Source organism: Ambystoma mexicanum, chromosome 6p (assembly GCF_040938575.1).
Source record: "Ambystoma mexicanum isolate Mex_15411 chromosome 6p, UKY_AmexF1_1, whole genome shotgun sequence".
Lineage (NCBI taxonomy): Eukaryota > Metazoa > Chordata > Amphibia > Caudata > Ambystomatidae > Ambystoma > Ambystoma mexicanum.
The window spans coordinates 1,035,145,507-1,035,160,314 of NC_090935.1; the positions used below are offsets into that span (position 1 = coordinate 1,035,145,507).

The 14,808-nt window shown below is 46.0% G+C and overlaps 1 long non-coding RNA gene across 1 annotated transcript in view; it reads right to left on the bottom strand.

The window, feature by feature from the left end:
* Nucleotides 1–14,692, bottom strand: part of LOC138510161 (uncharacterized) — a 102,446-nt gene extending 87,754 nt beyond the window's left edge. Inside the window, exon 1 of the long non-coding RNA XR_011280334.1 lies at nucleotides 14,490–14,692. This is a non-coding gene — a long non-coding RNA (uncharacterized lncRNA). The remainder of the gene's footprint in view (nucleotides 1–14,489) is intronic.
* Nucleotides 14,693–14,808: the final 116 nt, after the last annotated feature.

Consider the following 14,808-nt stretch of genomic DNA (forward strand, 5'->3'; position numbering starts at 1 on the left):
CATACATATGGTAGAAGTACGGCTTCGCAAACACCCAGCACATCACAGGATCCTGCATCGAAGAAAACTGACCTGCTAAGCATAGTGTCAGCCATAACCATCGCCCTCAATCCCTTCTGCAAATTGTATGAGGCAATAAATGACACAGCGAAAGATCAACAAGTCTTTTTAGACATGATTTTGACAAAAGTTCTGCACTTAGAAGGGTATATAACAGCAAATGAGAGCAATCAAAACAATAAAGAAGCGATGGACCAACTTACAAACAATATGATGGACAAAATCGCAACTATACGTAATGGGTCCGTACAGTCTGAGCCGAAAGACAAGAGAAATAACAGCAATGAAGTCGGAACACAGACAAAAACAGTTATCGACTTAACAACAGAACAGAAGTCGATAAAAAGTGTTGAAGTACAGACTCAATCAAGAGATACAATGGACACATATAGTACCAATGATAAGGCAACCACGGGCAAGGTAAAACAGGCTGCAAAGGTGGTCCTGGTATTAAACAAAGCAAATGCAAACAACAAGTGTGACAACGAAATCGCAGAATCAACTTATGGAATTTTTGACCTAATCAAGCCTAAGGACAAAGGCGACGCTGGCACCGCAAGAACCTTAATAACCGACAACCTAGATTCATCAAAAAACATGCACAATAAACACAATGTAGAAACAGTGGCGAGGATGAGCACACGGAAAGGAGCCACTTTACCGCCAACAGACAAGATACAGCAGAGCAGTCCCCAAAACACAGTGTCGGACAGAGAAAATCAAAAAAAAGAAAAAACAAAGAAAAGCCAGTGCCAGTAAGCCAATCAGAGGCGGCAGATCCTGAAGACACCCTAATGAATTTGAGTGTGTACCCAGATGATGATGTACATCTGGCGAAGACGCGAGAACAATTCAAGCAAACAACAGAGAAGAGCCACAGATCCGTTTTTGAACCATCCCCAATTGTGAAAGACAACAACAATAAAGTTCGCAAAGATGGCGCCTTTGAAACTCTTGAGGAGAAACAAAAACGTTTGATCTATCACTTGCAAACGACTGAGGCGAACAAGCCATATGAGCAAAAACATAGCTCAGAAAGAAACATAAATACAAAATCGAAACATCAGAATAAACATAAAAGCATCAGTGTGGAAGCGAACAAACACGTAAATCAGACGCAAGGAAGAAGAGAAAGCACAGAGGGGAAATCGAAGGCTAACCGCCGATTACAAGAAAACTCACAAGTACCCCAACACGAAACCTTTGAGAGGCAAGCACCAGTGCAAAAAAAACAGCAGCATGGCACAGATTGCTACAACCAAAGATCGTCACACGAGGGGCAAAGAAGAGTGCGACGAGTCTGGCAAATCAAATAAAAAGAAATATTTTAGGTCGACACTTAAAATGACACAAAGGAACAGCAATAAAGAAGACCTCATACTAAACAGGAGAACTGTCCTGGCCATACTGCACCAAATTCCTAGCTTGAAAGGGCTACAAACGGAAGACATAAAAATAGTGGAACCATGGCATAATCGAAAGGGGGCAGTGGCATTGCTACATCTTGATTCCACCACAGTGTACAAAATGATACAGAAGTATCAAGATGACATCTATAAACATGGATACCACATAGAAGAAGCATTGGCACGAAAACATCAAGAAAATACGGAAGGAATCACAAGACACCAGGAAATTGCAATTAGAGACATAAAAGCAAAATCAGATGATAATGCGTACTACGAGCAACAGAAAAAGGAAAGTCCACAAAAAGAACACAAAAGAACAAAGGTGTATAAACCAACACAGAGTCATCACAGAGCGGAGGATGCAACACGAAACATCAAGCGCCCGACAATTAAAAATGGTTTATCCCAAGGCAGAACACGCGAGGAAAAGCAAACGACAAAAGAGCAACGGATTTACAACAATGAGAGTGTGACGACAAGAACAATCATACAAAAAGTAGACAATAGCCTGATAGGACAAAATCAAAATGCTTCTCAAAGTAGCAAAACAGGGTTATGGGCCTGGCTCCCGAAAGCACTCGTACTGCACCGTAAGAAATAGCCATGCTTGCGGGCAGAGACGGCGACAAGCGACCTGACTGAAGAACGACCAAAAGAAGTAACTCTATGCTCTTGGAATACGCGAGGGCATTCACATTTGACAGTGCCAGGGGGACCAAATCTTGGAAAATTTTATATCATATGTCTCCAGGAGACATGGCTGCAACAAATGCCAACGATGGAAGGCTATCAGATCATTCTAGCACCAGCCGCCAGAGGCTGCAAAGGGTGACCAACCTCAGGGCTGAGACGACATGTCGAAGCGGATGTGGAGCATCAATTGAAAAAACAATAACCGCAAATCAATCAATTTTGGCAGTAATACTTTCCTGGCAAGATGCAAGGAGGCAAAAAGCAGAGATCACAAAAGCCATTTTAGTCAACACCTATTGGAATCCCGCAACAATAAGTGCAAAAAATTCATTGCAATGTGCGAGGAGGCAATTGACATAGCCAGATCTGAACATCTAGTGACAACAATTCTAGTATGCGGAGATTTAAACGCAACCTGTAAGGCAACAAAAAATACAAGATCAACCGTAGCCCCTCATGATATAGAATAGCGAGGCAAAGAATGGCTCAACTTTACCAGCTCGCGTGGGCTGCATAATCTGGACGATGCATTTCCGGACACAAACAGATTACCGACGTGGGAGCGTGCATTCTCTGCATCTACGATTGATTACATCTTCGTCTCACAGCCGTTACTACATATTACGAAAGACTTCAATGTCCAGCGCACATCAGCAAGTGACCACAATCTGCTAGAAACATTGTGGCACTTAGTAACCAATAATAACACTCAAACAAGATTCCAAGTCGAGCCTGACGCCCAAGGTATTCGAATTAAAATAAGCGCCAAGGATATCATCAAAGTGACAACAAAATATAAAGCAGCCTTACACGTAGAATCAGAGAATGCAGTTGATTACCAACCCCTGCTGATACCACACAAGTGGCGCAAAAAAAGAAGTGGCAATGCAACAAAATGGGACACAAAACATGTATATAATAAAGAGTTAATTGAAAGAAGGCGTGAATATAGAAGAGCGTTACGAGGTGCATATAAGAACACACTAGCAGAAGTGCCCAAAATCATCATAGGCATTAAGACAAGGTACAAAGCATGGGTGAGGGCGCATAGACATAAACTGTACCAGGCTGATGCAGAACAAATCACAAAAGCACTCATCACGAACAATAGCAGAGACTTTTGGACCCTGCTAAGAGACACAGGAAAAACGTTAGACAACCAAATTCTGAATAACATCAGTCAACATACGTGGGAAAGTAAAGAAGACATTCTGGACGTAATTAAGAAGCTAAAAAATTCAAGAGCCCCAGGCCCAGATGGCATCTCCAACGCCGAATTGAAAGCATATCCAATGGAATGGGCCAGCCTCATAAGTGCCATCTTTCACCGCTGCACCGAATCTAGAGCAATACCCAAGTCATGGACAAAAGCAATAATCATACCGATTTACAAAAAAGGCAACTTAACGGATCCAATGAACTTTCGTCCTATAGCCCTATTGGACATCATAGGCAAGGTATATGCCGCACTATTAATGACGAGATTTCAAGTGTGGGCCGTTTCGGCAGAATGTAACGACGATTTCCAAGCCAGTTTAAAAAAAAATGCAGGCATGACATGTAACATCTTGGCCTGCAGCATATTAAAAAGTAAAGCCCTGCAAAATAGGTGCAGTCTGTTCGTGGTCTTCATTGACTTCACTCAAGTTTCCGACCGAGTAAAGAGACCACTCTTATGGAAAAAGCTAAAGGAGTGGAATTGCCCCCATGACATCCTGGCTCCGATACAAGCTCTTCAAAGCAACATCACAATGAGAGTGTGACTCAGTCGTGAAGGCGAACTGTCAGACGAAAATAACAGCACACGTGGAGTGAAACAAGGGTGTCTGCTGGCTTCCGCTCTTTTTTATTGTGAGTCCCCATCCATTTTTAACAGAGTCCTGCAAATGGACCTAAGCAACATTGCGGTAGACAGTGTTGTTTTGCAGTATGTAGATGACATTCTGATCTGCAGCACCACTGAGGAGCAATGCAGGAGTGATTCTGTCCAGGTACTAATGATACTAGCTGAGAAGGGGTACAAAGTTGATAAGGAAAAGTTGCAATACTGTCAGCAGGAAGTGCTGAACATAGGGCAACTAATCTCTCATGAAGGGAAAAAGATAACCCCAGAAAGGGCTGAAGCCATCATGAACACGGCCAAGCCACGCACGATCAAGCAAATGCAAAGCTTTTTAGGCCTGTGCAATTATGTCCGAGCTTGGGTCTTTGACTACAGCTCGTACACCAAGCCCTTGCTTCAGGCCCTGAAGAAGGCCCAAGCGACAAAGGAAGAAAATGAGTGGACTGAGGCAATGGAAAAGGATTTTTCAGAACTCAAGGGGGCAATTTGTAAGGCCCCAGTTCTCGGGATCCCTAATTATGCAGAAGAATTCTATCTGTTCTCACATACCGATGGCAATTTTATGACGGCAGTACTTGCTCAAAGAACATCGCTGGGGTGCAAACCTCTAGCATATTACAGCGGGAGTCTGGACCGGTTATGAGGGGCCACTTCCCATGCGAACAAAATCTGGCCGCCGCCGCGTTTGCCATCGAGAAGGCGTCTTCTATTGTGATGGGGTGCTCCATGACATTGTATGTCGAGCACTCACTGTTCGCCATATTGGAGAAGCCAAAAGGCACATTGACATCACAGAGAGCATCCGCCTATGAGGTGATCATCTCTAATCCATCGATCAAAATAGTTTGATGTAAAACGGTGAACCCTGCAACGTTCATAAGAGAACCAGTAACCGAGGGTGAACCGGTCCATGACTGTGCAAACTATGAAGAATTCTACGATGAAATCCCAAGGGTAAAGGAAAATGCCCGGCCAAGTGGGGAGGTCATCTTCATTGACGGGTCTTCGAGAATCGACCAAGAAGACGGACAAAGGTATACAGGCGTAGCCGTGGTGAAACACCTGGCAATGGAGAGTTTCAGGTACTAGTCAGTGCGTGAATACCCTCTCACTATTCAGCCCAAGCTGCAGAACTGGTGGCACTGATACTCGCCGTCGAAAATCATGCATCTTAGGAAGTGACGGTGTACAGCGATTCAGCCTATGCGGCTTCCACCGTACACGCAGGCTTAGCACGATGGAAAAGGGGGGGGGTTACCTCTGAGCAGATGGCACGCCAGTGCAACATGCAGCCTTACTGGATAGGCTGATAAAAGCACTACAGCTCCCAGTGTGCATAGCGGTCGTGAAATGTGCCGCTCACACCAAGGGGACAGATTTCGTGTCACGTGGAAACCATGAAGCGGACACGGAAGCCAAGTACATGGCATCCAATAATAAAACAATCATGGACGTGGAGGTGGCACGTACCAATGAACGAATGATGGTAGCGCGAGCCACACCAGAAGCCTATTGCAATATGGGGCAGACCCAGCTAATGGAGCTCCAAGGGGAGGCACCTCAGGAGGAGAAAAATGTATGGAAGCGTTGAGGGTGTTCTTTAAACCCCTCTGACGGATTGTGGAGGCAAGCCAGCACTGGTAAACCAGTAATGCCTGTCACCCTTCTAAAGGTAGCGTTAGAACAGCTCCACTACCCCTTATACATGTCAAAAGAAAATCTTGCTGCAACGCTCACAGAAGACTGGTTCACGCTGAATTTAGCGGAGCATGTTGCATTTTTTATGGTCAACTGCATAATTTGTCAGCAATTCACCTCTGGGCACACATGAAAAGTAGTGAGAGGAATCTTTGCCAGACCTAATGGACTGTTCTAGCACCTACATATCGATTATGTCGATATGATTCATGTGTGTAATGGGTACAGGTATTTAATTGTGGTGGTGTGTCCTTTCTCAAGATGGATAGAAGCAGGTCCCTGTACCCACCCCGATGCAGCCTGTGCCACAAAATTTTTGGTGCGGGAGTGTTCCCTAGGTGGGGGGTGTGTGAGGTAATGAGATCAGATAATGGGCCCCATTTTGTAAACACAGTGTTTGAGCAGATTAGCTTGTTGCTTGCTATAAAGCACAAGTTCTCGTTGGTGTACCACCCATAGGGAAATGGGATATGTGAGCAGCTCAACGGCCTGTTAAAAGAGAGAATAGCCAAGTTGAAGCTCACATTAAAGAAGAGATGGTTGCACTGTCTACCACTGGCATTGTATGCTCTTTGGATCCAACCAGGCTCCGACCATCATTTTACACCGCACAAAATTGTTACTGGTAGAAGGATGAGGACCCCTCTTACGCCCCGAGACAGAGTTAGATGTGATGCCCAGCCTGCTAGGGAGGTTCTGGGAGAAGAGATGAAGGATTACTTTGACTGTCTCACATCCAGCGCCACTGTCATTTCAGGCCAGCTGCAGCAACGGTGTAAAGGGAACAGCACAGCACAAACCACAACAGACAGTGCTGATGCAGGCGCAGCTCACAGCCTTCGTGCACCCCTTTTCTTCCCTGGCAACAGTGTCCTCGTAAGGAATTTTACAAGGAAAAAATGGGACGAGCCAAGGTTTAATGGCCCTTTCATCGTAGAGGATTGCACCCCGTCCGCTGTCAAACTCGAGGGCAGAAGAGCCTGGATCTTCCTAAATGACATCAAACCATTTATAGGAGAATGCACTCCTACTGCATCCACCTCCGAGGAATCTACAGACAACAGGGAAGGACCTCAGCACGTGCAGACAAGATCTATGGCGAGGAAGAAGGACGCATGAGCAGAGAAGAAAAGAAAAGTGCCCATTTGTGAAAATCGTGTCCATACTGAACTTTTACTTTATGCACAGAAAGAGACAAAACCAAGCAAACGAACACTCTGTGCAGCCAAAAGTGCAGGGTAAAAAGGAGAATCATATATTCCGGAACCGCAGTGACACTGGTAACTCGAACACGTTGAACCACACGAAGCATTGAACATGAACTTTATAAGTAGTAAAATAAGACATTTCTGAGAACCAAAAAACGTTATCCTAAAGCATCCAGTACCAAGACTTTGTGCACAGAATTTATGGTACATCCCGGCAGAAGTCTCAAGTGGGATGTACTCACCTACTTTCAGCTTGTGCTCCTAACATATCCGTCACTCATAGGGAGAGGAACAAGTGTCACAGAATACATTCAAGATCCAGAAAATAAGAAGGTAATCAGGCAACTACTGACTGTCATCAAAGAGATCTTCGCCGAGTTGCCCGAGCACAGTGAACAAGAGACTAATGCTCCCACCCCAAGTGATCATTGATGAAATAACGTACACATTATTCATCCGAATCATAGAGGAGTGCCCAGGACTTGTCGGGAGAACCACAGATACACTGACTTTCATCAGAGATCCCGGAAACAATGACTTTTTGAACCAAGTGTGGTATAAACTGAACCATGTGGTAGCAATCCACGCAGCAGGAAAGTGCAAAAACTGCTCACGACAAAAGAAAAACTTGTGATCGGGACCCAGCAAAATAAAGCAAATGTCTGTGTCCCCTGCAGACACGCAGCTAGCCCACAATGTCCTGATTAGACTAGTCACAGACTATCCAGAAATGGTGGGAAGGCCTGCTGATGTTGATGTTGTCACTTTCCTCAGAGATCCAGTCAATTTCCTACACATGAAGACTCTTCTCTACGGGATTATGCTCCAAGTGGAACTGTCCAACTTCCAGCGAGAGTTCCTAAGGGGATTCCTGTGAGACTGTTCGCCGAGGGACAGATCGAGGGAAGTACAAAGACTGTACATGGCACAAAAAAAAGGGGCCTGTGATCTAGAGGCCAGAAAGTAAGAGCAAATGTCGTTGACACCAGGAGACAGCAGATACGCATTCCGAGTCTTCTTCCACTTCATTGAGAACCTTCCAGAACTAGTGCGTAGACCCATCACTGTCGACGTGCCCACCTTCCTCAGCGACCCAGCAAAGTTCGTATTTTATTTTTATTTTTATTTCCTGTATTTTTCTTCTATTTTTCATCATCTTTCTGCCATGGCGCAGATGGAGGGGAGAGGCACTATTCTTCAATGTGTCAACGAACGACCAATTGGAAGGAACAGACATAAGAATTTCACCATCGTGTTTTCCATTTTCAACATCATTCTTATTTCTTCCTATCTTTTCATATGTTCACTTTTATTTGTATTTTTACTTTTTTGACATTTTATTTTTGTGTGATTTGTAGCGAATCCATCTCTTCATGGTGTCATTGCGAACAGATTACTGCATGTCCTCAGGGCCAAGGTGAATTGGAGGGGTGCCCTGGGACTGTGTCTATTATAGAAATGCAAAATGAAAATCATATGATAAAGACGGTAGTCTAACCTTTCTCCATAGTCTAGCTAAATGGTACTGTGCCGCATATCTCGAGACTACTGGTTACACCCATAAAGGGGACATTTGAATAATACTCGTCACTTTAGTATTTGCTGAACCTTTTGAGCAACGAGATCAAAGTAAGAAAGGAAATAAACTATTGACTATGGACTTGATCGGCATGGGGGCCTAGAACAGTAACCTAGTTTTGCCACCCGCGGAGGGGTGCCCCTGCTTCCCTGGAAGGAGATGCTGCAAGCTATCGTTTAAAGCCATTATATGTATATACATAGTGATTGTGTTTTTGTCTCTAACTATCAGAACTGCATTTTTTTATTGGTGCACGGAGTGTCCCATTGTCTGTTGCATCCACCAGATAACGAATATCTGGGTCCCACAAAAGCACCCAGACCATATATCGTCATCTCTGTTCCTAGAAAAGCTGGTGGCAAAGCAAACGAACTGAAACTGAATGCAATAAATAGTGACAGCTACACGGTTGAGGTTATGAATGATGAGAAAAGCTGGAGACAGGGTCAGCTCGGAATGAATGATAACATAGCACTGACCACGGCACGCACCCACACACTGAGTGCACACGAACAAGGGCAAGTGTCAATGGCTACGGAACCTCAGACCAAATCAACAGTAAAAGAAAAACTGCCTAAGGAACGACCGGCTCCAGAAAATAGTGGAAGTAAACATAAGGAGCCAGGTGAGAACCCAAGCAGAGGGGGCATGACAGAATCCCTCAAAGAACCGGAAGAAGCCACGAAAGAACTTACTGAGAAAACACATGCGTTGGTTGAATATGTGTTCCCGCCCACACTTAGAGCAAAGAAGCTACATGAGGAGCTGAGCAAGAAAACCACAAAAACTGTAATAACGAGCATGCCTGCTCCAACACCAAAAATAAGCATCAGGCCTACAATGCCGCCACGCGTTGGGAAGATGACGAGCAAATGGTGGTGGGAGGAGGTCTACAAAAGAATGCATGAGGGAAGGAAAAGAAACACAAAACATCCCCCTATTACTGCAGGGCAGGAAATGAAACCTGCCCCACCAAGGATAATACCCGAAAGCCTACCTGAACGGAAGAGCAGTACAGACGCATTCAGGGACATAGTGATAGCCAGTTACAGAAAAAAGTTAACAATCAAGAGAAGCCCATATGAAACCGACAACGAACTGAACGATTACTTGGAAAGTACAGCCCATCTAGGAAACAACATTTGGTACCAACACATGAAGAAGTTGGAAGGAGGCAATCAGAAGGGGAATGTTTCGTCTGTGCACTCCTGCCATACAGCATGGGCAAGTCCAAAATCTTTGTAGCGATAGAGGTTGATGTCCCCACTGCACATTGCATGTCACACGTAGCAATGTGCAACAACAAAGGGCAGTTTATGGGGAGAGACGCCTCCCTGATATGGGTCAACAAAAAGGATTTCCCTGATGAAGACGGTTTTGTTCAGGACATCAAAGAATCATGTGATTAGATATGAGAACCCTGACGCCAAAGGATCAGGAATAAAATGGGAAATAAACCCGAGACTGAATGTCCAAGGGAAAACAGCTGAAGAAGCTCAAATCTGGAAGAACTGAGGCCAAATGCAAATCTGGGCGTCAGTAGTGTCCCCAAACGGATGGGAAGAAGGGGTTGTGATCTGCCGAGCCTGGATGGTCCTTGGAGCCTGCCAAGAAGCAATAGAAAATTCACAAAGACTATGCAAACCATTGTGGCCAAGATTGGTAAAGCTGCTAACATGGGTCGAAGACAAAGGAGAACCCCTGCAAATAGTACCACTGGAAAAACTAAAACTGTGCTTCAGAAGTAATGGCACGGGTAAAATGGGGAAGAATCAAAACTGCGGACGAATATATGAAGCCCCAGGGATGTTGCAAGGAACTGCAGTCCTGATGGACCATTACTGGGCATGTGGATCGAAGGCATACATAAGGCTACCAAGGAACTGGGGAGGCATATGCACACTGGTGAACGTCCACGTTCCGGCACTGGTGATTCCAAAAAATGAACTGAATTCGGACAGCTTCCCAAAAGCAGATGCTCATCTGAGGAAAAGGAGGTCTGTGAAGTTAATGTCGAGGATGAAGAGAGAAAATTACTTCTCCACCAAATTAGAGGACGCATTTCATGCCATTCCCTACGAACACAGGCTGTTTAGCCTAACATCACCCATATTCACAACAATACTCTTGCCGCATATCCAAGTTAGTGAAAATACTAAATGGTTGCAGATAAGAGCTGGATAGAGCGGATGAGTGGATTGAGCGGATGAGTGGATAGACCTGACGAATGAATAGTATGGATGAGTGGACGGAGTGGATGAGAGGATAGAACGGTTGAGAGGATGAGTGGATAGGGAGGATGAGTAGATAGGGCGGATGAGAGGATGAGTAGATAGGGAGGTTGAGTGGATGAGTAGATAGTGCGGATGAGTGGATAGAGTGGATGAGCGGATAGAGTGGATGAGTGGATAGAGTGGATGAGAGGATAGAACGATTGAGAGGATGAGGGGATAGAACGGTCGAGAGGATGAGTGGATAGGGCGGATGAGAAGACGAGTAGATAGGGCGGATGAGAGGACAAGTAGATATGGCGGATGAGAGGATGAGTGGATAGAGTGGATGAGTGGATAGTGGTGATGAGAGGATGGAACGGTTGAGAGGATGGGTGGATATGGCGGATTAGTCAATGAGAGGATAGAACGGTTGAGAGGATGAGTGGATAGGGCGGATGAGAGGATGAGTAGATAGGGCAGATGAGAGGTTGAGTAGATAGGGCGGATGAGTGGATAGGGCGGATGAGAGGATGAACAGATAGGGCGGATGAGTGGATATGGATAGAGTGGATGAGTGGATAGAGTGGATGAGTGAATAGAGTGGATGAGAGGATGGAACGGTTGAGAGGATGGGTGGATAGGGCAGATGAGTGGATAGAGTGGATTCAGTGGATAGAGTGGATGAGAGGATAGAACAGATGAGAAAATGAGTGGATGAAGCGTATGAGTAGATAGAGCATATGAATGGATAAGAATACAGAGTGAATGAGTGTACTGAACAGATGAAGGTATAGAACAGATGAGTGTAGAGGTGAATATATAGGACAGGATAATGCTATCGAATGCGTGAAAGGCACGAGTGATTAAACCAGATGAGTACGGGGAGCAGATGAGTGCGGGGAACAAAAGAGCACGGGGGTCAGATAAGTGCGTAGAGAGGATGAGTGCATAATAGGGATGAGTGCGAAATGGGGATGAGTGCGTAGTGGGGATGAGTGCGTAGTGGGGATGAGTGCATAGGGGGGATGAGGGCGTAGTGGGGATGAGTGCGTAGTGGAGATGAGTGCGTAGTGGGGACGAGTGTGTAGTGGGGACAAGTACGTAGAAGGGACGAGTACGTAGAAGGGACGAGTACGTAGAAGGAACGAGTGCGTAGAGGGGACAAGTGCATAGAGAGGACGAGTACGTAGACGGGACGAGTGCGTAGAGGGGACAAGTGCGTAGAGGGAGTGAGTGCGTAGAGGGGTGAGTGCGTCGTGGGGGTGAGTGCGTCGTGGGGTGAGTGCGTAGAGGGGGTGAGAGCGTAGAGGGGTGAGTGCGTAGAGGGGTGAGTGCATAAAACTAGGGAATGCTTAGAGGGGGAGAGTGCGTAGAAGAGCATGTGACGAATATAGTATGACTTAGAATGCAGAGAATGTCTGAAAGGGCATATAACTCATCTTATCTCACCACCACGCTTACTCTCTCCTTACATCACCACTCAACTAGAACACAGAGATACTATGACACCATTCGGTATAACTGTTCTCATACCAACACTCTCCGCTCACTCCACATCATTCTAAGTAATCACTGCTGGTTACACCCCCCACCCCCCAGCCAGGCGTTCTCCTCAGGCCTAAAGCAGCCACATCCGATCTGGATAAATCCTGCCAGAACTAACACATAGTCCTGACCTCTCTACCGGCACACCTATCGCTAGAAAGCAGCTATCACACAGATCCCGCATGAGCTGCACACATACCCGGTGCTCACTCGCACCCTTTTTTGACTATCTCTACTCTCTCTACTGATATGAACTTCGGTTCCCAAGGGCGTTCAACCTACCAGCGCCTTCAGACCATACCAATGGTATATCAGGCGCTATATAAATGCAAAATAACAATAACAATAACCAGATGGGAATTCCTGCAGACCATCAATACCACCATAAAAGGATTCAACGCGGTTAAAGAAGAACTAAGAGCAGTCCGCCTGATGACTCTCCAGAACAGGTATGTGCTTGACATGATTACAGCGATGGATGGAGGTATGGTAACATATGAGGAGCAACTGAACCAACGGAGAGCCGCATTGGGCCTCTGCCCTGGGTACATTAGAAGATCAGTACCTGTTGAAATGCCAATACACAGACAGCCCTGGGCAGCACGGTACCCAATCAGACAACCATACCAGCCGCTGATACGAAATTAGTATTTACAGACTGTCCATGAGGAGACACAAAGAGCCCTGATGGAAGGCAAACGATGATGAGAAGAGGGCCTGGAGAGACTAACACATGAGAAAAGGCAACACGTGAACGCGTGTATCCACGAAAACAGGTGCAAGAGACACGAAGGACAAAACAATCTTAAAACATAAGAAATGTCAATGCGAAAGAACCAAGATGAAAGAATCGAACCAGCTAATGTGTATAAATAGGCTCGAAATGCAAGAAGCTAAGAAATCGACACTGCTTGCAATGCTTAGTAGAAGATAGAGCGGCAAGCGCCAACCATATATCTACCTCAATAAGGCACAATGTACACGTGTGACTCCATTTTGTAAAAGCAGAAGTACGCCCAGGTGGCCAAGGCCTAACTGGTCGGGTTTCATATCAAAGCCCGAGCCAGGGGAAAGAGCGGAATTGAAACTCAACATAGGACGGCTCAGGCCTGGGTAATCGAGGTCAACCCAAGAGAGGGAGGCGAGCTTCAGCTAAGGAGAATCGAAACTTAAGAGCATACCAGCCTGCCCTGTGAAGTTCAAGATAAGGAGGCCCGGGCAGGTCGTGGAGCTCCATGGAGAATTAAATACACGAAAAGGTGGAAACTGAAGCAGATTCACGGTGAACCAACACGTGACCAGCCAGGAGCAAAGATGTGCCACCGTCTGATGTCACCCAGATCCAAGGGGTGCCATAACTTTTCCTGATAAGAGACTACAGTTTCGAGGCCTTCCTTAGACAACTAATTGACACATCGCCCTAAAACCACTGAGTGATGGAAGGGAGGCAGGGTGAATCTTGGGACACTAGGCACCTGGGTGTCCATTCTGCATGCTGCTAATTAAAGTGGAGATTTATGTTTAGGGGTGTAACCTGCCCAATCACAATGGACCAAGTTATCTGGAGTCCTATAGATATCGTAACCAATAGGACGTTGTACTTATAGTGACGTCCATCAAGTGTGATGTAGAGGGATGGGCGTAGACGCCCACGCGATAAGAGTTATCCAATCTGCATGCTCTATTGTCATATACAGATATAACACCTATACTTAAGTTACCTTTCCTAACCAATTATATTGCGTGATGATTTTTGTAGAATTAGACGTCAATGATGACGAGCTTAGCCTATAAAAACGGCTGTTCGACTGAAGTTCAAGGAAGTCGGAGCGAGACAGGTGTTGGCAATGATGCTGATTTCCATATGCTGATGTATGTATCATTAATCAGACATTACTTTGCCAACTTATTGAGTCCTGATTTTTTAGATGTGCTGGATTATGTGAATCCTGCACACTGTCCTCACATGGTGCAGCTATCTAGTATTACAAGTTCTCGGGGGTTGAGTACTGACCAATGGGCCTGTCAGTAATTTCCTCTCCCTGTGAACAGTCTGGTCTTGTCTAGTGGGGTTATGTCATTTGGAAAATGCACACGGAGCGTGCCTGGAATTTCCAGTCAGGGAGCAAAGCAAACAATGTGAGGGGGGGGGGTGCGGGGACATTCATTCAGCGATACGCGGATAGGAGGACGCAGGGTTGTGGTTGCGCACGCAGGTCTGCCGAGCGAGTGTTTGCTCACAATCAATAAAACCTGTTCCAGCCGCTGCGAGGATTCCTGCTCAGCCGACATCACGGGCACTGCTACACCGGCGCATTGTGTAACAGCACACAAAGGAGCCGATTCCTCCTTAACCACTGTTTCCATCTCCCTGCCGGGCTAATTACGTAAAAGTCCGCCCCCTCTCCTATCTCCCCCTCTTGTTATGCAATAGAGCGAGCACATCTCCCGGCAGCTCGGTAACACAGTGCTCAGGCAGCAGTACTCAATTCAAGCCTGGGCCCGCCCCCTCTGCCCCCCCTTGCGAGGCTCCAATTGGCGGGCGGCCCCTGTCCCCTGA